The sequence below is a fragment of the Pongo abelii genome, chromosome 16 (assembly GCF_028885655.2).
Source record: "Pongo abelii isolate AG06213 chromosome 16, NHGRI_mPonAbe1-v2.0_pri, whole genome shotgun sequence".
NCBI lineage: Eukaryota > Metazoa > Chordata > Mammalia > Primates > Hominidae > Pongo > Pongo abelii.
Window position 1 is genome coordinate 46,967,519 of NC_072001.2, and position 23,514 is coordinate 46,991,032.

Consider the following 23,514-nt stretch of genomic DNA (forward strand, 5'->3'; position numbering starts at 1 on the left):
GGGAGGCTGAGGCGGGCGGATCACTTGAAGTCAGGAGTTCAAAACCACTCTGGCCAACGTGGTGAAACCCCGTCTTTACTAAAAATACAAAAAAATTAATCGGGCATGGTGGTGGGTGCCTGTAATCCCAGCTATGCGGGAGGCTGAGGCAGGAGAATCGCTTAAACCAAGGAGGCAGAGGTTGCAGTGAGCCGAGATCGCGCCACTGCACTCCAGCCTGGGTGACAGAGCAAGACTCCGTCTCAAAAAAGAGGGGAGGGGAGGGGAGGGGAAAGGAGGGGAGAAGGAAAAAGAAAAAACTGTTTAAACTTCCCCTGGCCAATTACTAGGCCAGACATGGGTGCCCTCTGGCCTGCTGTCTGATTTGTCCTTTAGCTTATTGTTCCTCGGCCTGTGGAAAGTTTTAAATGTTATGTGTTGGTAGGGTGACCCTTTCCCTACCATAAAGATCAATAAATTTTATAATACAAACATCTATGAGAAACAATTCTTTTTCAAAAATGGATTTATTGAGATATACTTTACCTATCATAAAATTCACCATTTAAAGCGCACAATTCAGTGATTTTTGATATGTTTACAACAATCTAATTTTAGAATATTTTTGTCCCTCCTAAAAGAAACCCCGTATCCATTAGCTAATTCTCATTCCTGCCAACACCTTTCCTAATCCCTACCAGCACCTGGCAACCACTAATCTATTTTTTGTCTGTAATGGTTTGCCTATTCTGGACATTTTATAAAAAGGGAATCATACGACTTGTGGCCCTTTGGGTTTTACCATAACTTTTTCAAGTTTCATCTACGTTGTAGTATGTATCAATACTTTCTTTTTATTGCAAAATCATATTCTATTACATGGATATACCACATTTTGTTTATCCTTTTCTCAGTGTATAGACATTTGGGTTGTTTCCACTTTTAAACTATTATGAAAAATGTTGCTATGAACATTCATTAACAAATTTTTGTGTGGACATTGACTTTCAATTCTCTCGGTTGTCATCTTAGGAGTGGTATTGCTGGGTCACATGGTAACTCTATAAACATAAGAGTTTAACTCATTGAGGAACTGCCAAACTGTTTTCCAAAGTGGCTATACCATTTTCTATTCCTACCAGCAGTATAGGAGGGTTCTAGTTTCTCCACATCCTCACAAGCAAGGCTTGTCTATCCATTTAATTATAGCCATCCTAATGGGCATGAGATGGTATTTCACTGTCATTTTGATTTTAATTTTCCCTATGACTAATGATGTGGAGCATCTTTTCATGTGCTTATTGGCCATTTTTGTGTCTTGTTTGGAGAAATGTCTCTTCAAATCCTTTGCCCTTTTGTTATTGGGCTATCTTTTCATTATTGAGTTGTAAGAGTTCTTCATATATTCTGGATATGAGTCCCTTATCAGTTACATGATTTGCAAATATTTTCCCCATTTTGTGGGTTGTCTTTTTACTTTCTTGGTGACATCTGCAGCACAAAGTTTTTTATTTTGATAAAGTCCAATTTATCTATTTTGGTTTTTTTCTGAGATAGAGTTTCATTCTGTTGCCCAGGCTGGAGTGCAGTGGTGTGATCTCGCCTCACGGCAACCTCCATCTCCCAGGTTCAAGCGATTCTTGTGCCTCAACCTCCCAAGCAGCTGGGATTACAGGTGCTCACTACCATGCCTGGCTGATTTTTGTATTTTTAGTAGAGACAGGGTTTTGCCATGTTAGCCAGGCTGGTCTTGAACTCCTAGGCTCAAGAAATCTGCTGCCTCAGCCTCCCAAAGTGCTGGAATTACAGGCGTAAGCCACCATGCCCAGCCTCATTATGATTTTGATCTCATACCTATACTAATTTTGAATGTAATCATATACCTAGAAATCCACTGCTAAGCCACTTTGTAGTTCTTGGGGGAAAGGCAGCATGCATTATTGCTATTGCCTACAGATTTACAAGTTGGGTCAATTTAAAAACAAATTGCAATAGTGCAACCAACAGGGAAACCCTGCTAAAAATGGCTGGGATGTGCTACCAGCCATGTCTTAATTATTCATAGAAATGAGGGAGATAGCCCATACAACTGAAATCCACAGATGATATGGATTCTTTATTTCAAACATAGTTTTAAGCTCCCAAACCAGACCTCTAACCAGAGTTGGCTCCCAAACCAGACCTCTAACCAGAGTTGTTAAGAAGTAGACTACTCATTTGACTGAGTTTTACTTCTCCTGGAATCTGTACCACCATCTGACAGATACTTCCAAAAGCTTCAAAGTAGCTTAAAGAAATAAGGTACACAAGAGTATAAGTAACCCAAATAAACCTTAAGCTGGACAGTGGGCTCCTTAAAAAACAGAGTAACCCTAGTGAATAAAGGGCTGGCTTTGCTCCTCCATTCCATATTCCAGCCATCAAAAAGTCACTATAAAAAGCCTTTGCAAACAATTTATTTATAAATAATATATTTGTTGAGATGTAAAAATGGAAAGTGACATAATCAAATTAAGTCATTTATCAAATGAGGAATCAATAAGATAAAAAGATAGAATAGATATTTGTTTCATACAACATTGTTAGAAGCAATAGGTAGAACTAGAATATCTTTCCTTGTCCTTTCTGTCATCTCCATTTGCATTTAAAATCCTTCAGTCAGTCAACAAATGTTATTTAATACCTACTATGTGCTGGAAATACATATATCAATAATATATAACTCCTGACTTAGAGGAATCTGAAATTATTCAAGTCTAGGTCAACCTACTAATTCCTCTATGAAATCTTCCCAGAGTTCTCCAATTGGGAATGATCTTTTCCATTACTGATTTTGGATAGTATTTTATCAACATCTTTATTGGAAAGTTATAACCCTCTACTTTATGATTTAGTTGCTCATAAACATGTCTTGTCTCCAGCACTAAACAATAATCTTCTTGTGGGCAGGATCTGTGTACAAGTAACCTTCCTGACCCCTATATCACCCTGTATATGACCACAATAAATTTTAGTTTAGTGAATAAACTTTAAAAAAAAATCAAATTTAGGAACACCAGAAGATTAATATAAACCACATCTTTCATAAAAATTACATCTATGAATTATTAATGCAGAAGCTTATTACCTTAGTCTGGAATATCAGCTATTCTAGTTTCCATGTAAATGATTTCTTCTCATCTTAAGCAGCGTGCAAAAAACAGAGTGGTTACATCTTTAGAATATTTCAGCTCAAGTAATAAAATTCAAAACACTAGAAAGAAAAAAATGATAGAGAAGTTATACTTGAGGAGTATCTGATAACTAAAGAGTATTTTTCTTTTTCTTTTTTCTTTTGAGACAGAGTCTCACTCTGCCGGCCAGGCTGGAGTGCAGTGGTGTGACCATGGCTCACTGCAGCCTCAACCTCCTGAGCTCAAGCTGTCCTCCTACCTCAGCCTCCCGAGTAGCTGGGGACTGCAGGCACATGCCACCATGCCTGGCTCCTTTTTTTTTTTTTTTTTTTGGTAGAGATGTGGTCTTGCTATGTTGTCCAGCTGGTTTTGAACTCCTGGGTTCAAGTGATCCTCATGCTTCAGCCTCCCAAATTACAGGTGTGAGGCACACTGGCCTTTTTTTTTCTTTTTTGAGATACAGTCTCGCTCTGTCGCCCAGGCTGGAGTGCAGTGGTATAATCTCAGCTCACTGCAACCTCTGCCTCACAGATTTAAGTGATTCTCCAGCCTCCACCACCCTGGTAGCTGGGATTACAGGTGCGCACCACAACACTCAGCTAACTTTTGTATTTTTAGTAGAGACGGGGTTTCACCATGCTGGCCAGGCTGGTCTCCAACTCCTGACCCCAAGCGATCTGCCCGCCTCAGCCTCCCAAAGTGCTGAGATTACAGGCGTGAGTCACCGTGCCCAGCCTGGCCTTTTTTTCTTGAATTTAGAAAATATTTTCCTAAATCTACCCCAAATGGGCAATACATAAACCTACAAAGCAAATAATTAAATCCTAAATTGACTATTTCTCACTGGTCCTGAAATTCTAGAGCCCTGTTAAACTCTTTCCATCTTTCATCTCCTAATTAGTGTATATATTCAGTCACTTTTTTTTTTTTTTTTTGAGACAGAGTCTTGCTCTGTCACCCAGGCTGGAGTGCAGTGATGCGATCTCTGCTCACTGCAGCCTCTGCCTCCTGGATTCAAGCAATTCTCCTGCCTCAGCCTCCCGAGTAGCTGGGATTACAGGCACCCGCCACCACGCCTGGCTAATTTTTGTATTTTTAGTAGAGACGGGGTTTTGCCATGTTGGCCAGGCTGGTCTCAACTCCTGACCTTAGGTGATCTGCTCACCTTGGTCTCCCAAAGTGCTAGGATTATAGGCATGAGCCACAGCACCCAGCCCAGTCACATTTTTAAAAAACATTTAAATAATTTTTACTTAAGAACAGTTTTAAAGATATTACAGTTTTAAAGACTGACCGTTGTAAACATAGTACAGACTTCCAATATATCTGATAGCCAGTTTCCTTTCCTATTATTAACATCTTACATTAGTACAGCACATCTGTCACAATAACCAATATTATTATTTTAAAATAAAATCCATACTTTATTCACATTTCTAGTTCTAACCTAATGCTCTTTTTCTATTCTAGGATCTCAATATATTCTGTAGTCATGTCTCTTTAGGCTCCTCTTGGCTGTTACTGTTTTTTAGATTTTCCTTGTTTTTTTATGATCTTGACAGTTTCGAGGAGTATTACTCAAGTATTTTGTAGAATGTCTCTCAGTGGGGATTTGTCTGATGTTTTCCTCATGATTAACTAAGCTTATAGGTTTTTATAAGGAGGAAGAACTTATAGGGAGGAAGAACTACAGAGATAAAGTGCCATTTTTATCACATCATATCAAGGGTAATACTATGAACATTTATCACTGTTAATGCTGATCTCCATTGCCTGGCTAAGGCAGTGTCTGTCAGAATTTTCCACTGTAAAGTTAACTCTTTTTTTTTTCCTCTTTATGTGCTCTATTCTTTGGAAGTAAGTCACTATGTACAGCCCATACTAAAGGAGTGAGGAGCTGTGCTCCACCTCCTTGAGAACAAAGTAGTTACATATATTATTTTGAATTTTTCTTCATGGGAGATTTGCCTGTTCTCCCAATTATTATAGCTTTTTCTAGTCTCTCCAATTTATTCAAACTTTTATTTATATCAGTATGGACTTACGCATATCAATTTTATACTTTGGGTTACAATGCAATACTACTTTATTTTGTTGCTCAAATTTTTCTAGCATTGACCATTGGGAGCTCTTTCAGTTGGATCCTGTGTCCCTTTAACATACGCAACCATTGTGTTTCTTTTGAGCACTTACTGTCTGGCACTATAAGATGCTTCAGGCCTATATTGTATATTTCCTGTCCCCATCCTAGAATCAGCCATTTCTCTAAGGATCCTTCATTCCTTTACCTGAGAATGGTATTCGAATCTAAGAGCCAAGTGCAAGGTGTACTTGTTACTAGTTGGGTACTATTGCTTCCACAGCCACTTCTTTTTACATAACATTTGTTTCCATTTCCAGAATCAAAATATTGCTCAGGATACCCTGAGATAGTGCCTAGGAACAATATTAGAGACCAGAAGTCCTTTCACTCTGATTTTAGGAAGCCCCACTCTAATATATCAGTTTTAGTCCCAACAAAAGACACCATGACCATTTCTTAAACACAGTGAACAATTACACTCCATTTAATACTTATCCAGTGGTATACTTCTCTGTCCCTTATAGAATCATAGAATGTTAGAGCCAGAAAGGGCCTTAGAGAATATTGAATTCATTTGTTCACTCATTCACAAATGTATATTGAGGGTCTAGTATGTGCTGGGTAGTATCCTACGTGATGGGGATATAACAGGACACAAAATGAGACACACTCCCTGTCATGAGGGAGTTCATGGTCTGGTAAGAGAGATGCATGCTATTTTTAAAATATCACACAAATAATTACAACAGTGTAATTGTGATAAGTGTTACAAAGAAGAGGTAGATGATATTATGAGAGAATACTGCAGGGAGACTTGATCTGTTGTGGATTAGGAGTCAGGGAAGGCTTCCCAGAGGAAGCTAAAATCAGATGGAATAGGAGGTAACTAGCTTAGAGCAGGAAAAAAACTTCAAACAAGGGGAAGGCAAAAGTTTGTAGCAGGAGAGAATGTGGTACATTAAAAAGCTCAGAGAGTTAGGGGGATACTGGCAAAAGATGAACATGGAAGGAAAGCAACCACCGTAGTCCTTGCCAGTCATGGTAAAGATTTAGTCTTTATTTTAAGAGCAATGGGAAGTTCTTGAAGTAAAGTTCATTAGAGTTTTAAGGAGGGTGGGATGGGTAGTGACATCTTGAAATTAGTGTTTTGCAAGGATCATTCTGGTTGCTATGTGGAGAATGAATATGAGTGGGTGAAAAGCCCAAATACTAGTATTTTTACTGGAAGAGCAGAAAAAGATGAGGCTAGAGAGCTTGGATGGGAGCGGTGGCAGTAGAGATGGAGAAAAGCAGACAGATTTGAGTTATGTAGGAAGCAAAATTGAGAAGACTCTGTGACATATTGGATATGAGACAAGAATAAGGATGGCTTAAGGCAAGACCTAGGTTTCTAGTTTTGCACAATCAGATGGATGATGTATGATGTCATTCATTAATAAAGAAAACACTGGGAGAGAACCAGGTTTGATAGGGAAGTCCACGAGCTCAGTTTGTTCTGAGATATCTAAATGGAGAGGCTAAAAAGATAATTAGATATAAAAATCTGAAGCTCAGGGTGAGAAATATAAATTTGATATAGTTACTAATTTTATAGATGATAACTGAAGCCATAAGCACAGATAAGATAGTTTAGGAAAGAATTCAGAATATGAAAAGAAGGGGCACTGAGCAAGTCAAGTTATTCACAAAATGAGATGAATAATTTCCATTTCATAGAATTATAGTCAGGATTAAACGTCATCACATGTGTGAAAGCAAATAGCAAACTGTAAGCACCCAACCTTTAAAGCATTAAAATTGTGCATTTTATAAAAAACACTCCCATGGAATATATCTATGGTTGTGTGCCTTCTCATGTTCAACCGCTTTATGTAATGTATATATGATCACTTATGTCTTTTAAAACACAAAATCTCTGGCAGTTATAGTAAAGGATTAACAGCTACTAATAACATGAAAAAGTGTTGTTTTAATGTTATTTCATTTTCCTAATCATTGGCCCACAGATGAAAATGAGGCATTGAGGGAAGAAAGCATCGGGGTGTGGGAGCAGCTTTTATCCCAACCTCTATCCTATTATCTTCCCCGCAATCGTCTGCTCTCCAGAGCCATTTGGAACAACTGTTTACAACCATAAAAATCCCAAACCTGCCAGATTTTACTAGAGTCTCTTCAAATACACATTAACTAATTCCACGACAAATAACATCTTGATTATAGAAACTGACTCTTGAGTGAATACAAAAACATCTAATACAAAGAATTGTTTAACAGATTGTAATCATCAACTGAATGCTATTTTCGTAGGGGTTGTCTGCCAAAGAATAGAATTATTCTAGCTATAATAATTCTATAGAATTATAGCTAATTCTATTCTTTGGAGAATATATTAATAATCCTCTAATTAGATTCTACCCATATTTTAATCATATGTAAACTCTTTAGGATAAAACTGTGAGTGATATGTCAATTTTCAAAAAGGTAATACCAGAATCACAAGGATGAAAGGTACACAAGGATCTGCTTCCAAAAGAGTGGAGCTGGCCGGGCGCAGTGGCTCACACCTGTAATCCCAGCACTTTGCGGGGCCGAGGTGGGCACATCACGAGGTCAGGAGTTCAAAACCAGCCTGACCAACATGGTGAAATCCCGTCTCTAATAAAAATAGAAAAATTACCTGGGTGTGGTGGCACACGCCTGTAATCCCAGCTACTCAGGAGGCTGAGGCAGGAGAATCGCTTGAACCCTGGATATGGAGGTTGCAGTGAGCTGAGATGGCACCATTGTACTCCAGCCTGGGTGACAGAGCAAGACTCTATCTCAAAAAAAAAAAAAAAAAGAAAAAAAAGAGTAGAGCTGTTTCCTAAGATTGCACAGTTTGTGCACTGCTCAAAGGCACCTGGCTATGGGATCTGAAATGTAGCCCTGCTTCTCTCACAAAGCTTTGTGACCAGGAGCTAGGGTGGGTAGCTGGGGTGGAAGTTGTTTGTGTCTTATTTTATTTTTTTACTTGGCCCAGGATTAATGACTCTGGCACCTTATAGACTAGTAGAAGCACTGTAGAAGGAGCAATCACAAGAACAATTATTTGGACTCCAGAAAAACACTGGAGTCTTTTATAACTTGATTTGGGTTTAGATAGTGGTCTATGTTTTTACGACAAAAGCAACTACTAAAGGGCTTTTATTAAATGATTAGCACTATCCTCAGCTACTAAGAGGATCTCATTTGCTTGTTGAAGCCCTGTAACTGACACTATACTGTCAACATAAAGTCACTATGCACACTACAAGCTTTACTATGCAATGCATTTTAAGACACTGAAAATAAATTAAAAATCAAGTCCTTTAAATTTTACCAATTATTGCTATGAAAAAGCCACCGAATAGTAAAAACAATTCTTCAGGAGAGGAAATATGAAATATTCTTAAAGTAGCTGTGGTACTCTGTGGTACAAGGTAGATGTGGCACAACCATCTGCAATCCAAAGGCCTCAGTTCAAATCTTGGCCTCTGATCTTAACTATTGTGTGACCTTAAGTCACTTAACCTCTTTCAGCCTCCGTTTCTTCACCTATACATTAACCGGATTAAACTAAATTATTTCTAAGGCCTCCTCCAGCACTGACGATTCTCTAATTCTATAAATGTCATGATTATAAATCTCCTTTCCTTTGCGTGATCTTCTTCACTTTCTATACCAGGTATTTTCTACCCACCATTTTATCTCCTTATCCTGGTATTTCTTCCCATTTGTCCCCAAATTGAAATAACCTCCTCCCTTATTCATTAATCAACATCAATGGCAACAAAAGCCAAAATTGACAAATGGGATCTAATTAAACCAAGCAACTAACTTTAACATTTTCATTTGCAGTTATTCACTGAAGAACTTAAAGCTTTAATTACTTCTTTGTCCACTGTCCAAATTCTTTCTGACAACTTGGCCTAGAACAAATACTCCAGCTTATATTTAGGTAGTCAACAAGCATTTAAAATTCAAGGTAGTGGGGGGATTCCCAAAAATTAAAGATATCCAGGAGGAAAACTAGCATATAATCAAACCAGGATAGAAAAAATCTGAAGTAATGTTTAAATGAAAGAGAGTAGGGCAAATATAGTGAAAATAAACTCTAAATAGTCAGAGCAGGAGAAATCTCAATATAGGCTAGTCAGTTCATCTGGAAAGAAGAATAAGAATTGAATTGACTGAGGAAATCTCTGCATGTGAGGCAACCTACACAGAAACCCAGGTACCAAGCAATTATAATTCTGAAAAGCCTTTCCAGGTGTTTTCTGTTTTCTAGAAAAGAGAGATGGCCAAGAGAACAAGTTTCCTAATGACAGTTTTAGTTACATGTTTCAATACTCTAAAGAGTGTCAGCCATAGCAGTGTGAAAAAATGTCTCATTAGAAAAAAGAACATGACTGTCAATTTAAGTAATTCCTTCAAATACTCTAGCTAAAGGGGTCATCATGCTCATAAAGGATGACTTCAGAAACCTAGGCTAGGAAGGGCACTCTCTTGGCAAACGTATCAGACACCTCTCCTCAGTTCTCCTCCACACCATTATCTCACTGTCCCTTAAACACCTCCTCAGTTTCCCTCCACACCATTGTCTCATCATCCCTGAGGACAACCAGGGACATTGTAGGAGGGAGGAGGAAATCCTCCCTATTGACTACAAATTAACTATATACCCAGAGCTTCTGGATTCTCCTGCCACTTCCAAACTTGGATGAAATCCTTCACCAGGGCGTGGAATCTGGCTTTCCAAGTGGAAGGGCAGCATGACACCACTCAGAACTGTGAGTTCACTCTCCATGACTGACCTTTGATAATGGGAAACAGCAGCCAGAGAGGAGATGGGCAGATAAATTCCCTCTCCCTCTTTGCTCTTATGAACTGTTCTATCTTTTTTTTTTTTTTTTTTTTTTTGAGACAGAGTCTCACTCTGTTGCCCAGGCTGGAGTGCAGTGACACGATCTCGGCTCACTGCAACCTCTGACTCCCGGGTTCAAGCGATTCTCCTGCCTCAGCCTCCCCAGTAGCCACCACGCCTAGCTAATTTTTGTATTTTTAGTAGAGACGGGGTTTCACCATGTTGGCCAGGCTGGTCTTGAACTCCTGACCTCAAGTGATCCACCCGCCTCGGCCTCCCAAAGTGCTGGGATTACACGCCTGGCTGAACTGTTCTATCTATCCTATCTGGAGATATTGCACATGGTCAAGCATATGTACTTGCTGAATAACCAGCTGTGTCTCTTTGAGGATCATCATGACACAATTGCTAACATGGTAATCTAATCGCCTTGCTTTGCTTCTCAAAGCTTCTCACTTCTCATCTCTTTTCCTTCACTCTTACTCTTCTGAAATTGTACCACCAAATAAAGCTTCACTTAATTTCCAGTCAGGCTCTTGTTTCTAGAGAACCCAGGATACAATAGCAACAAAATCCAAAAAGAAGAACCTTGGATTAGGAATCGACACACATTAGTTCTAATCTTGCTATAATTGGTTCTGTTATTAATTATTTGATCTTGAACAATGAACATTCTGAATTCTGTAAAATGGGATAGGAGTTAGAGAAGAGGGACAAAGCTTCATGACTGCTGGGTCCCTTCCAGTTCCAGCGCTTTATGATCCTCAGGAATTAAAAACCTCAAAGCCTCAAATAACCCATTAGAAAATGGGTCAGTGTGAAAACCATGGAGTCCTATATATCCCAATTCATTTGACCACATCCATAGTTTGGATCGGCTTTATGAAATACATCTATAACCTAATCTCAGCTCTGAAACAGGGCCATTTTCATTATCATCAGCAGCCAATGTTATTTGATGTGTAACAGTATATTCTGCAACTTAACCAAATCTCACAAATCCAATAAAACCAGGCCACAGAAGGACTTATGAGAATTACAAGACCACATCTGTTCTGAGGAGAAGTTATAAATACAAGAATATTTAAAAAAACCGAATATCAAGCAGTATCAAGTGAAGGAAGCCAGTCACAAAAGACCACACATGGTAGGTATAATTTTGTTTATATGAAATGTCCAGCATTGGCAAATCTATAGAGACAGAAAGCAGATTTGTGGTTTGCCTCAGACCGGAAGCTGGGAAACTGTGGAGTGACTGCTAAGGGGCATGAGGTTTCTTTTGGTGGTCATGAAAATGTTCTAAAATTATATTGTGGTGATGCTTGCACAACTCCGTGAATAAACTTAAAGCCACTGAATTATGTACTTTAAATAGATAAATTGTATGATGTGTAAATTATATCTCAGTAAAGCTCTTTTTAAAAGTAATGGGCTTTGGGAGGCCGAGGCGGGCGGATCACGACATCAGGAGATCGAGACCATCCTGGCTAACACAGTGAAACCCTGTCTCTACTAAAAATACAAAAAATTAGCCGGGCGTGGTGGCGGGCGCCTGTAGTCCCAGCTACTCAGGAGGCTGAGGCAGGAGAATGGCGTGAACCCGGGAAGCGGAGCTTGCAGTGAGCCGAGATTGCGCCACTGCACTCCAGCCTGGGCGACAGAGCGAGACTCTGTCTCAAAAAAAAAAAAAGAAATAGCGCTGTTTTATTGTGGGGAATGAACTGGCTCAGAAGCAAAAACGTGTGAGGAACAAATAGGCATTTTTCTGTAAGAACAGAGCATTTTTAAAGATTTTATCTTTTAAATGGCTCTGGAAGGGGAAGCATACAGTAACTTTATTTATTTCTGTTTGACACTAAATTTCCCCAAGCAACAAAGAGCCAGGATCTTTGGGGACAAACAACAGGAAAAACTTAGAAACCTGTGCAATTGGCAGAGAAGTTTTAATGTGAGCAAATGCAAGATGACACATTTGGTGGGAAGAACCCTCAACTAGCATCAATCACAAACTACAGAAGGGACCTGGGAGTGAGCGGATTATTCAACTCAACAGAACAATTTGGAGAAAGCTATGATATACAAGGTATTATCTTAAGATCTGTAGTAAAGAGGGAAATATAAAGATGATATAAATAGATTCCCACCCCCTCCTCGATTTCAAAGAGCCTTTAAGGGAGAGAACATGCACATTTCAAGGCCAGGTGAATAAATGCTGTGATAGAGTCTGCATAGGTTCTAGAAGGGTAAAGAAAGCCTTCATAGAAGAACTGGAATTTTCTCTGGGCCTTAAACATCTGAGAATACCAAGCCAATATGCTGGATAATAAATACGAAAACTAAATTATTCTACTCTTATTTAAAACGTGATAGTCTTAGTATGGGTCACTATCTTTCTTTCTTTGTTTCTTTTTTGAGATGGAGTCTCGCTCTTTTACCCAGACTGGAGTGCAGTGGCACGAACTTGGCTCATTGCAACCTCTGCCTCCTGGGTTCAAACGATTCTCCTGCCTCAGCATCCTCACTAGCTGGGACTACAGCTGCACACCACCATGCCCAGCTAATTTTTTTTTTTTTTTTTGTATTTTTAGTAGAGACAGGGTTTCACAATGTTAGCCAGAATGGTCTCGATCTCCTGACCTCGTGATCCACCTGCCTCGGCCTCCCAAAGTGCTGGGATTACAGGCGTGAGCAACTGCATCCAGCTAGGGTCACTATATTTTATGAGGTAAAGTAAAACTTCATTTATATAGAGACAGGTTTCTGGACAAATCCCTGGTTTCAAATTCAGAAACACCTTTAAAAAAATAGTATTTAAGTTTCAGATCAAGTCCCTGAACACCTGGCAACAAAAACAGACAAAAGTGCTAAAGAGCTGCACTGGCTATTTGTAGGAAAAGCCTTCTTCCAATTTGCTGACAATGTCTACGACACAAAGCAGAAGAAGACAAGAAGGTAAGTGGAGAGAGCTGTCAGACAGAACAGAGACTAGAAGCAGAAGCAGAGGTTGGAAATGATGACAGAGTAGGCAGCAAGGTTGCAAGTAGCAGACACTGGCACATAAGAAAGCCAGTTACAAAAGAGGGAGAAAAGAAACTCATTCTACAGCCTAATCCGACAAAGAGTTACCAGCTCATAAGCAGCCCTTGAAGGCAGCGAGGGAAGACAGCATGCAAAGAGTGCCTAAGGACATGCTCCTTAGTATCCACGCTAGGTGGATACCCAGAAGCCTGAAAACCAAGGCAGTTCAAGGGCCCAGGGGAGAAGGGGCTGTGACAGTGCTGAGCTCTACAGTGACAAATTAAATCATTCAGCTTCATGCCCTGCACCATATATATCTACAACACAGAACACTGACATTCCTAAACATGACCTTGAATCAAGAATAGATTAAAATAAGATAAACATTCTCTGTTTAAAAAGGTACATCTTAGAAATATTCCCTTCAAAATTAAAGTCAAAATATTTGGGGCAGAAATAATAAAATCCTCAACTATACAGCACACTTATTTTTTTAGTCCCCAAATGGCTTAGGCACTGATGACCTAGGACAACAGAAATTTCATTCCATAATGGAACAAGAGGGCAGAAATGATAATTCTATGAGGACTGCCTAAAAAAAGAAAAGGTGAGAAGCCACTTAATTACATAAAATAATGAAAAAGGAAAAAAATCCCTGGCACACTAACTTATTCTTCACATCTGAATCTGAGAATACTTGGATTAAGGGCTTGAGCTCTAAGAGAGGAACTGAGACAGGCCCCTGTGTGCAAACATTTTATATCCCTTAAAAATATATAGGCTCAGTGAACAGGAAAAAACTGTTTCATATTTGTCTCTCTATCCTCCACAGTACTTAGACATAATGTCTAGTATACAACATAAACTTTCAAACTGTAACACTCTTCCCTGACACTTAACAACTAAATCTTATTTCACTTAGTACTTGCTGCTGCTTTTGATTAGCTCAGAAGGGTAAGGCAGTACCCTCCTACATTTTTCAGCTCTTGACACAAAGATACATCAATGGGGAAATCCTATGTCCTTCCTGACTCCCTACTCCATGTGATTTACAGATGCAATTTTATCATTATATTCTCTTTTCTCTCACTTCCCACAACCTAGACATTCCAGCTTTTCTCAGTATCATAGTTACTTAACTCTGACTCCTTCACAGTCAAAATCTAGGGGCAGATTTCAGGGACAAGTCTCAATGCATTTGGGAGAGATTATGGTTTCAGTCTGGGCTTAAAGTAGACAAACTGTAATGTCCATGGATGCTCTCACAGCCTCAGTCCTAAAGAAAAGTGTGGGGTTCTCCCAGGCTTCACCAAGATTACTGCTTTTTAGCAGTAAAGGGCGGCCAGTGGTCTCTCGCTATTAGTCTGGCCCTTTGGCTGGACTGTTATCATTACCCTTTATACTTTGAATTGTTTAGAGCTTCTGATATAGGCCATAAACGTGTAACTACTCATCCCAGTCTGTCATGCCTGTCCAATTTACCTGCTGCTGTCAGGGAAGTCCATAAAGTTTGACATTTGACATTTGAATCAGAATGTTAACTTTTCAAAAACTATTATTACTCGTTGCATTAAAATAAGCTGGGGTGGGTGGTTATGAATGTTGCAGGATCTTTGCTTTAAATTTCCAGGCTTTGTCATGGTCTTATCTAATGGTGAGATGCATTAACATTTCCCATATGGTGTTAAATCTGAAATACGGCCAGCAATCACTTTCCCCCACCATTTTCTGATACCGGACGTAATACTTCTCTTTCAAAGATGGCATGCACATGCTTGCTGAACAAATGAAGTGTACAGGTACACGAGTGGCTAGGGACAGTTCATTCTTCCAGACCATGTCTTTTGTGAGATGTACAAAGCTGCTAGGCTGCCAGATAGTGAGGTCAGTGGGAAATGTGAGAAATCGTAGGTTAGATACAAGTGCAGGAAATACAATCTGAACAGCCTTGCTGCAACATATTTAGATAGTAGTCTGTATGCTCTTTCACAGTGATTTTGTCATTTATTTTCCTGATGTAAATAAAGACTTTATTTTCTTGTTTGGTGATGCTTTTTTTACTTTGCAATAAACATTTTTGGCAGCAATAAACTTTAAAAAGTTCATGTTTATAAAAATTTAAGTCCCAAATTTCCTTCTCAAGTAAGTTGATTATGAATATGTATACCACACAAAATACTGTATCCACCATAGGGACCACAGAGATGTTACTTCCAATATTAAAACTAGAAGACACGGTCTTTCTGAAGAAGTATCAGCATTACTTCAAAAGTTAGTAGCTACAGGCTGGGCGCTGTGGCTTATGCCTGTAATCCCAGCACTTTGGGAGACCGAGGCAGGCGGATCACTTGAGACCAAGAGTTCGAAACCAGCCTGGCCAACATGGTGAAACCCCGTCTCTACTAAAAATACAAAAATTAGCCAGGCAAGGCATGGTGGTGGGTGCTATAATCTCAGCTACTCGGGAGGCTGAGGCAGAGAACTGCTTGAACCTGGGAGTCAGAGGTTGCAGTGAGCTAAGATCACGCCACTGTACCCCAGCCTGGGCAACAGAGTGAGACTTTGTCTCAAAAAAAAAAAAAAAAAAAAAAAAAAAAAAAAAAAAAAAGTATATGGGAGAATGTATACAGGTTACATGCACATACTATACCATTTATATAAGGGATTTTGGTATCCTCAATGGGTCCTGGAACCAAGCCCCCCCCAGATACAGAGGGACTACTGTAATTTTTTTTGTATAAGGAGTATGACAAAGGTTGAGGTTATTGTACATGGATATCCAATTTTTCCTTGGTACCTTTGTTAAAAAAAATCAATTGACTGTATATATGTGGGTCCATTTCTGGACTCTCCATTCTGTTTCACTGATGAGTATATCTATCCTTAAGCCTAAACCATATAATTTTGATTACTGGTGCTTTATATTTAAAATCAATGAGAGTGAAATCTCCAGCCTTTTCTTTTTCAAAATTGTTTTGGCTATTCTATGTTCTTTCCATTTCCACATGATTTCAGTTTGTCAGCTTCTTTTTTAAAAAAGCCAGCTAGGAAGAGTTTGTATAGAACTAGTAAAATGTATAAGTAAATCTATCTAGGAATACAGTTTTATTTTTGGTTTTGAGATTTTAAACCATTAATTAAATTTCTTTAAAAGACATAGGGCTACTCCAGTTATCTTTTTCTTCCTGGGTGAGCTTTGGTTGTTTATGTCTCTCAAGAAATATCATTTCAGTTGTCAAATTTATTGGCATAAATTTATTCATGTATTTATGTATTTTAATATAAAACAGTCTAAAGCCCACCAATGTATAAAACAATTTTTCAAGTAAATATTTTGAAAATTAGGCTTTCTGCTCCTCCCATTTGACAACAGAATCTTCTTGTGCAGGGCCAGCTGCACCCCTGGGACACCATGGTGAAGGTGAAGGCCAGGGTAAATGAATTTAGTTGTACAGGGCACCTGGTCACCAGGGCTGCTTTTAACTCTGGCAAAGTGGATATTGTTGCCATCAATCATCCGTTTGTTGACCTCAACTACATGGTCTACATGTTCTAGTATGATTCCACCCATAGCAAGTTCCACAGCATCATCAAGCCTGAGAATGGGAAACTTGTCATCAATGGAAATCCCATCACCATCTTCCAAGAGAGAGATCCCACCAAAATCAAAGGGGTGATGCTGGCACTAATTACATTGTGGAGTCCACTGGTGTCTTCACTACCACGAAGAAGGCTGGGACTCATTTAGATGGGGGAGCCAAAAAGGTCATTATCTCTGCCCCCTCTGCCGACATCCCCATGTTTGTAATGGGTGTGAACTATGAGAAGTACAAAAATGGCCTCAAGATTGTCAGTAATGCCTCCTGTACCACCAATTGCTTAGTTCCCCCAGCCAAGGTCATCCATGACAATTCTGGCATCATGGAAGAATTCATGACCACAGTCCATGCCATCACTGACACCCAGAAGACCGTGGATGGCCCCTCTGGGAAACTATGGCACAATGGCTGTGGAATTTTCCAGAACATCATCCTTGCATCTACTGGCACTGACAAGGCTGTGGGTAAGGTCATCCCTGAGCTGAACAGGAAGGTCACTGGCATGATCTTCCATGTCCCCCACCACCACTGTGTCAGTCATGGATCTGATCTGCTGTCTAGAGAAACTTGCCAAATATAATGACATCAAGGAGGTAGTGAAACAGGCTAGGTGCAGTAAAACTCATGCCTGTAATTCTAGCACTTTGGGAAGATGAGGTGGGTGGATCAGTTGAGGTCAGGAGTTCAAGACCTGCCTGACCAACATGGAGAAACCCCCGTCTCTACTAAAAATACAAAATTAGCTGGGTGTGGTGGCGCATGCCTGTAATCCAGGTACTCCGGAGGCTGAGGCAGGAGAATCGCTTGAACTCGGGATGCGGAGGGTGTGGTGAGCCGAGATCTCGCCATTGCACTCCAGCCTGGGTGACAAGAGCGAACTCTGTCTCAGAACAAAAAACAAACAAACAAACAAAAAACAACAACAAAAAAACCACGTTGCCTCTACCTCCCCCTTTAGAGAAGCTTAGAAAAAATAAAAGTGAAAAAATCCTACTGAAATAATATCAGAAAGCACATTGTAGTCTTATATTACCTCCATTTCAAATCCAACTTTCAGAAAAAGAAGAAAACTATTTTGGGTAACCAAATAACAAGTCCCTTTTAAGCCCCAGAATTTAAAGATCACTGAAAAATGAAAATTATGTAATGTCTTGTACTCAAGATGCTCTGGAAATTATTTTTGAATTCCCACACCATTATCATTAATGGACACCAGCTGTAGGCTCACAGTATCCTGGGTATATTACACAATAAAAACATAGACAGGATGTCACTGCACATATGCCATGCACACAGCTTGGTTCTAATTAGCATCACTGAGAATAGACATTTATTAAAGAAGATGGTGTAACGGTTAAGAGCACAGGCTCTGGAGTCAGACCACCTGGGTTCCAATCTTGGCTCAGCCACCTATGCAATGTGTGACCTTGGGCAAATTATTTAAGTCTCATTTCTTCCTTTGAAATAACTCACAAAGTTGCTATGAGAATTAAACGAAATAATGAATATACAGTACTTAGTATAGTGTCTATACCTTAGTAAGCACTCAATAAATATTAAGGTTTATCACTATTGGTACTACTGAATAATTATAATGCTAAAGAGGTCCTGGTAGGACTAGGGTTTACAAAAATATATGGCACAGTTTCTCAGCTTTCAAGAACTTACAATTTAGAAATCAATTCAAAGAGCCCAAAAGGAAGGATAAAATAATGAAGAGTATCATTTTCCTATTAAGACCTGAAAGTTAATACAACAAAATCACTTTAAGTCACCCAACTCAAACAGGTAGATATTTAATCGATTTAGTGTCATTTGAATACCCAACAGAGTTAATAACACTACGCATATGATGGAGGTTGAGTACAATCTAGTACACACGTTGACTTAAACTGTTTAATATAAAAGTTTGGGACTGGGTTTATCCTGGAGAATTATTGATTTTGGTCATGATATTGATTTCATGACCCACTCATCCTTAAAGAGCCAGCCGAGAGACTGCTAACCACCTACCAACCAGCTAACAGTAGACAATAAGCATATAGACTGACCTACATTTTGTAAGAAATATTTTTAACTTTAAAAGTCAACTTATATGCAGTGCTTTAGAGTTTACAAAGTTCCTGCAACTCATTACTTTTTATCTCCATAATTGGGAGATGAACATGACATCCTTCAAAACAATTCTAGGGCCTTCATTCAAAACAGATGATACAGTTTGTCAGATAAGGTGACTTTATATCATTTTACTCAACCAGTTCCACTTTTTTTTTTTTTTTTACTCTTAATGTTTTGAGATTAAAGAGTAAATATGCTACGCACTGATTGTTTTTCAAAAACAAAACTGACATTCAGAAAAATGAGGTTTTGAACTCCAGGTGCTCTGATTTGCTGTAAAGCTAAAGCATAAATTACCTTCTCAGTTTCACCTCCTACTGTCTACCCCATGTCTTCTGCTTTATCTTTTCAAGATTTTTCTCCACAGATGTAGGTGTCCAGGTTCTTGTTTTCAATTTAAATCAAAATAATTCAAGAAATACTCAATTCAATAAATCAATTCAAGAAATACCTACAAGCTCTACCAGCTCTGGATGGCTGCTGGAGAGGTCCACAGATAGGTAAGTCTCTGCCTTCACAGAATTCACAATCTACTTTCAAAAGCTATAATACGAGGTCAAATAGTAAGGGACACATAGTCGTTTACGATGTGATAGGGATTCAAAGATTGGAGAGTGCCCTCTGGTGGAAGGGGAAGAGATGATCAACAGAGACTTCAAGGTATTTAAATTTTACACAGAATTTCCATAGGAAGAACTGAAGGAAGACAGGCATTCTGGGGAACAGGCATTACGCAGGACACTAGTGGCAAGGGGGTGTTCAGGGAAAAATGAGTTGTTCAGATCTATCAGAGTTCAGAGAACATGTTATGAAGGGCTTTGAATATTAGGCTGGGAAGTCCTATAGATAACTCGATATTAAATGAGTCATCAAAGTTTTTAGGCAGGAGAGTTAGGTGATAAGAACTTTACTTTGGGAAGATTCATCAGATGGAAAGTGTGTAAGAGGAGTCCAAGGGGAGACTTTGGAGTTGGAGGCCACTGAGAGGGTTACTACAATATTTTAGACGAAGTGAAAGTGCTCTTTCAAGATTAAAAGTAAAGGGAAGGAGTCAAAGAGGTTGGTAGCTTAAAAGAAAAATAAAATTGGGCAAAGCTCCCCCTCGGTTCTTTTCCTTAAAGGGTCAACAAAGACCTGAGACTGTATGAAGGCAGAAAACAAAGATTAGTAGAGAACAAAATATTATTGATGCTAGTGGGGAGAAAAAGATCAATCACTGAATTAAAGTCCAAGAAGAAGAGGGATGGAATGGACCAAGTGGAGGCATTCATTTTGAAAAGGAAAATTCCTGTACTTCAAAAGAGAGAGAGTATAAAAGGGAAAAGAGTTAAAATACATGGAAACTTATTAAGTTGAGACAGAGGAAGTTGAAGAATTTATGGCAAATAATCTCAACTTTCTCAGAGAATAGGAGCCAAGCTCATTTGCATGGAGAACTGGGGAGAGACTGGGTATGTGCCATGAATTAGGTGTACTTAGAAAAGACATTGAGAGGGATATAATCATGAGCAAAAAAGTACTGGTTAAAATATTGCTTAGACCGAAGTAAATGCAACCAAATTAAAAATAGTTAAAATGGTCATATTCAAAATGTAAAGACTTTTGTGCTTCAAAGGGCACTGACTTAATCAGTGTTAGGCTGCTATAACAAAATACCACAGACTGAGTAGTTTATAAACAGTATAATTTATTGCTTACAGTTCTGGAAGCTAGAAGTCTAAGATCAAGGCACCAGCAGATTTGATGTCTGGTGAGGGCCTGTTCCTCATGGATCATGCCGTGTTGCTGCATCCTCAGAGGGTGGAGGGCAGAGACAAGCCCCTTGAGCCTCTTTTATAAGCATACTAATCCCATTCATGATGGTGGAGCCCTCATGACCTAATCACCCCCTAAAGGCCCCAACTCTTAATACTATAGCATTGGGGATTATTTCCAATATATAAATTTGAGGGAAATATCAACATTCAGACCATAGCAGACACTACCAAAAAAGTGAAAACACAACCCACAAAATGAGAGAAAATATTTGCAAATTTGATATCTGATAATCATCTGGCACCCAGAATACACAAAGAACTCTTAAAACTCAGCAATGAAAAACCAAATAATGCAATTTAAAAATAGGCAAAAATTGAAACAGATATTTCTTCAAGTAAATACAAATGGCCAATAAGCACATGTAAAGATGCTCAACATCATTTATCATTAAAGAAATGCAAATCAAAACCACAGTGAACTATTCCTTACCTACCAGGATGGTCATAGTAAAAAACACAAATGGACGTAATAAAAAATAACAAGTGTTGCTAAGGGTGCAAAGAAACTGGAACTCTCACATATTGCTGGTGGTAATATAAAATGGTTCAGCCATTTTGGGAAACAGTTTGGCAGTTTCTCAAACAGTTAAATATAGAGTTACCATATAACCCAGCAATTAATTTCATTCCTATATACCCAAGAGAAATGAAAACATATAGCCACACAAAAACTCGCGCACAAATGTTCATAGCAGCACTATACATGATAGCCAAAAAGTGGAAGCAACTTAAATGTCTATCACTTGACGAATGAGTAAACAAAATGTGGGATATCCATATAATGGAATATTATTTGACATAAAAATGAAGTACTAATATTAATACATGCTACAGTATGGATGAATCTTTAAAACATTATGCTAAGTGAAAGAAGCCAGACACAAAAGGCCACTTAGTGCAGAATTCCGTTTATATGAAATGTCCAGAATAGGCAATTTGATAGAGAAAGAAAGCAGATTAGTGGTTTCCAGGGGCTGAGGGAATGGGAAAATGGGAGAGTGCAGAGTGACTGCTAATGGGTATGAGATTCCTTTTTTGCAGTGATAAAAATGTTCTGAAATTACATACTGGTGATGTTTGTACAACTTTATGAATACTAAAACCCACTGATTTGTATACTTTAAACAGGTGAATTTTATGACATGCGAATCTTCTGTTGAAAAGATTGCTAGCAAGTTTAGATGACCTGTATTTTGTTCTAGATCTGTTCAGAATGGAATCATGATTTTCTCAGGCTACAATACATCATAGAAGTCAGATGTGAGGGTTACTGTGAATAAGGTATTGGGAAGGCAGGAAGGCAGAGTCAAGGAATGAACAGCACATTGCTGAAATTGATATCTATAAAGCCCAGGCTCTTTCAAAACCCAATAATAAAAACACAAACAATCCAATTAGAAAATAGGCAAAAGACATACACAGACATTTTACCAAAGAGGATATACAGATGGCAAATAAGTACATGAAAAGATGTTCAATAACATTAGCATTAGGGAAAGGCAACTTAAAACCATGAAATATCACTACACACCTATCAGGTTGGCTACAATAAAAAATAGTGACAACACCAAATGCTGGCAAGGATGCAAAGAAACTGAATTATTCACACATTGTCAGTGGGAATGTAAAATGGTACAGCCACTCTGGGAAACAGTTTGGCAGTTTCTTATAAATCTAAACATGAAACTACCATATAACCTAGCATTACATTCCTATGCATTTATCCCAAAGAAATGAAAACTTATGCTCACACAAAAACCTTTACACAAATGTTCATAACAGCTTTATTCATAATAGCTGAAAACTGGAAGCAATCCAGATGTACTTTAACAGGTAAAGGTTAAACAAACTGTTATACCATGGACTACTACTCAGCAATAAAAAGAAACAAACTGTTGATACACTCAACAACCTACACTAATCTTCAGGAAATTATGTGGAGTGAAAAAAAATCCCAAAAGGTTATAAATGGTATGATTCAATTTATATGACATTCTTGAGATGACTAAATTATAGAAATGGGGAAAGGATTAGTGGTTGCCAAGTGTCAAGGATGGGAGGGTGAGAGGTATCTATAAAAGGGCAATAGGAGGGATCCTCGTGGTGACGGAAATGTTCTATATCCTGACTGCATCAATGTCAGTATCTTGACTATGATATTGTGCTGCAGTTTTGCAAGATGTTACCACAGGGAAAAACTGGGTAAAAGATACATAGGCTCTCCTCTTTGTATTATTTCTTACAACTGCATGTAAATCTACAATTATCTCAAAAAGTTTAATTTTTTAAAAATAGCTCAGGTTAAGGGGGAGGCAAGACAAATCAAAATCTGATATGCAGTTTTCATATTCCTAATATGAGGATTATAGTAACTACTAAGGAAATTTTTAAAATGTATACAAAGTAAGGAGATTTGGGAACACAAGGTCTCTTAATGACAAATGGTAATTTAATATTACTTCTACCATTATTGAAATGGCTTAGGAACTACAAATGGCTAACCATTTCCAGAGGATTTATTCTCAAGGGACTGTGATGGCATAAGTGCCTCAAAGGGTAAATTAATGATACTTGAAACCCATAGGAAACCAGGGCTGGGTGCAGTGGCTCATGCTTGTAATCCTAGCTCTTTAGGAGGCCAAGGTGGGAAGACTGCTTGAGTCTAGGAGTTCAAGGCTAGCCTGGGTGACAGACCAAAACCTTATTTCTAAAATAAAAATAAGAAAAAAAAAAAAAGCAGATCCCCTAATGCAAGCTAGGCCCTCTCATTGAGAGTCTGCTTCTGTTCCAGAATGCTTGAACAAATAATGCTTGAACAAAAGCTTAAAGAACAGATTACAAAAGA

At 38.6% G+C, this 23,514-nt stretch overlaps 1 protein-coding gene and 1 long non-coding RNA gene across 6 annotated transcripts in view; both read right to left on the reverse strand.

Moving 5' to 3' along the window:
• Positions 1–23,514, reverse strand: part of FRMD5 (FERM domain containing 5) — a 339,597-nt gene that overhangs the window by 181,036 nt on the left and 135,047 nt on the right. The gene's annotated exons all lie outside the window — the stretch shown is intronic.
• The window catches only part of LOC129050481 (uncharacterized), a 59,686-nt gene that overhangs the window by 6,063 nt on the left and 30,109 nt on the right, over positions 1–23,514 (reverse strand). Inside the window, exon 2 of the long non-coding RNA XR_008514119.2 lies at positions 3,107–3,232. This is a non-coding gene — a long non-coding RNA (uncharacterized LOC129050481). The remainder of the gene's footprint in view (positions 1–3,106; positions 3,233–23,514) is intronic.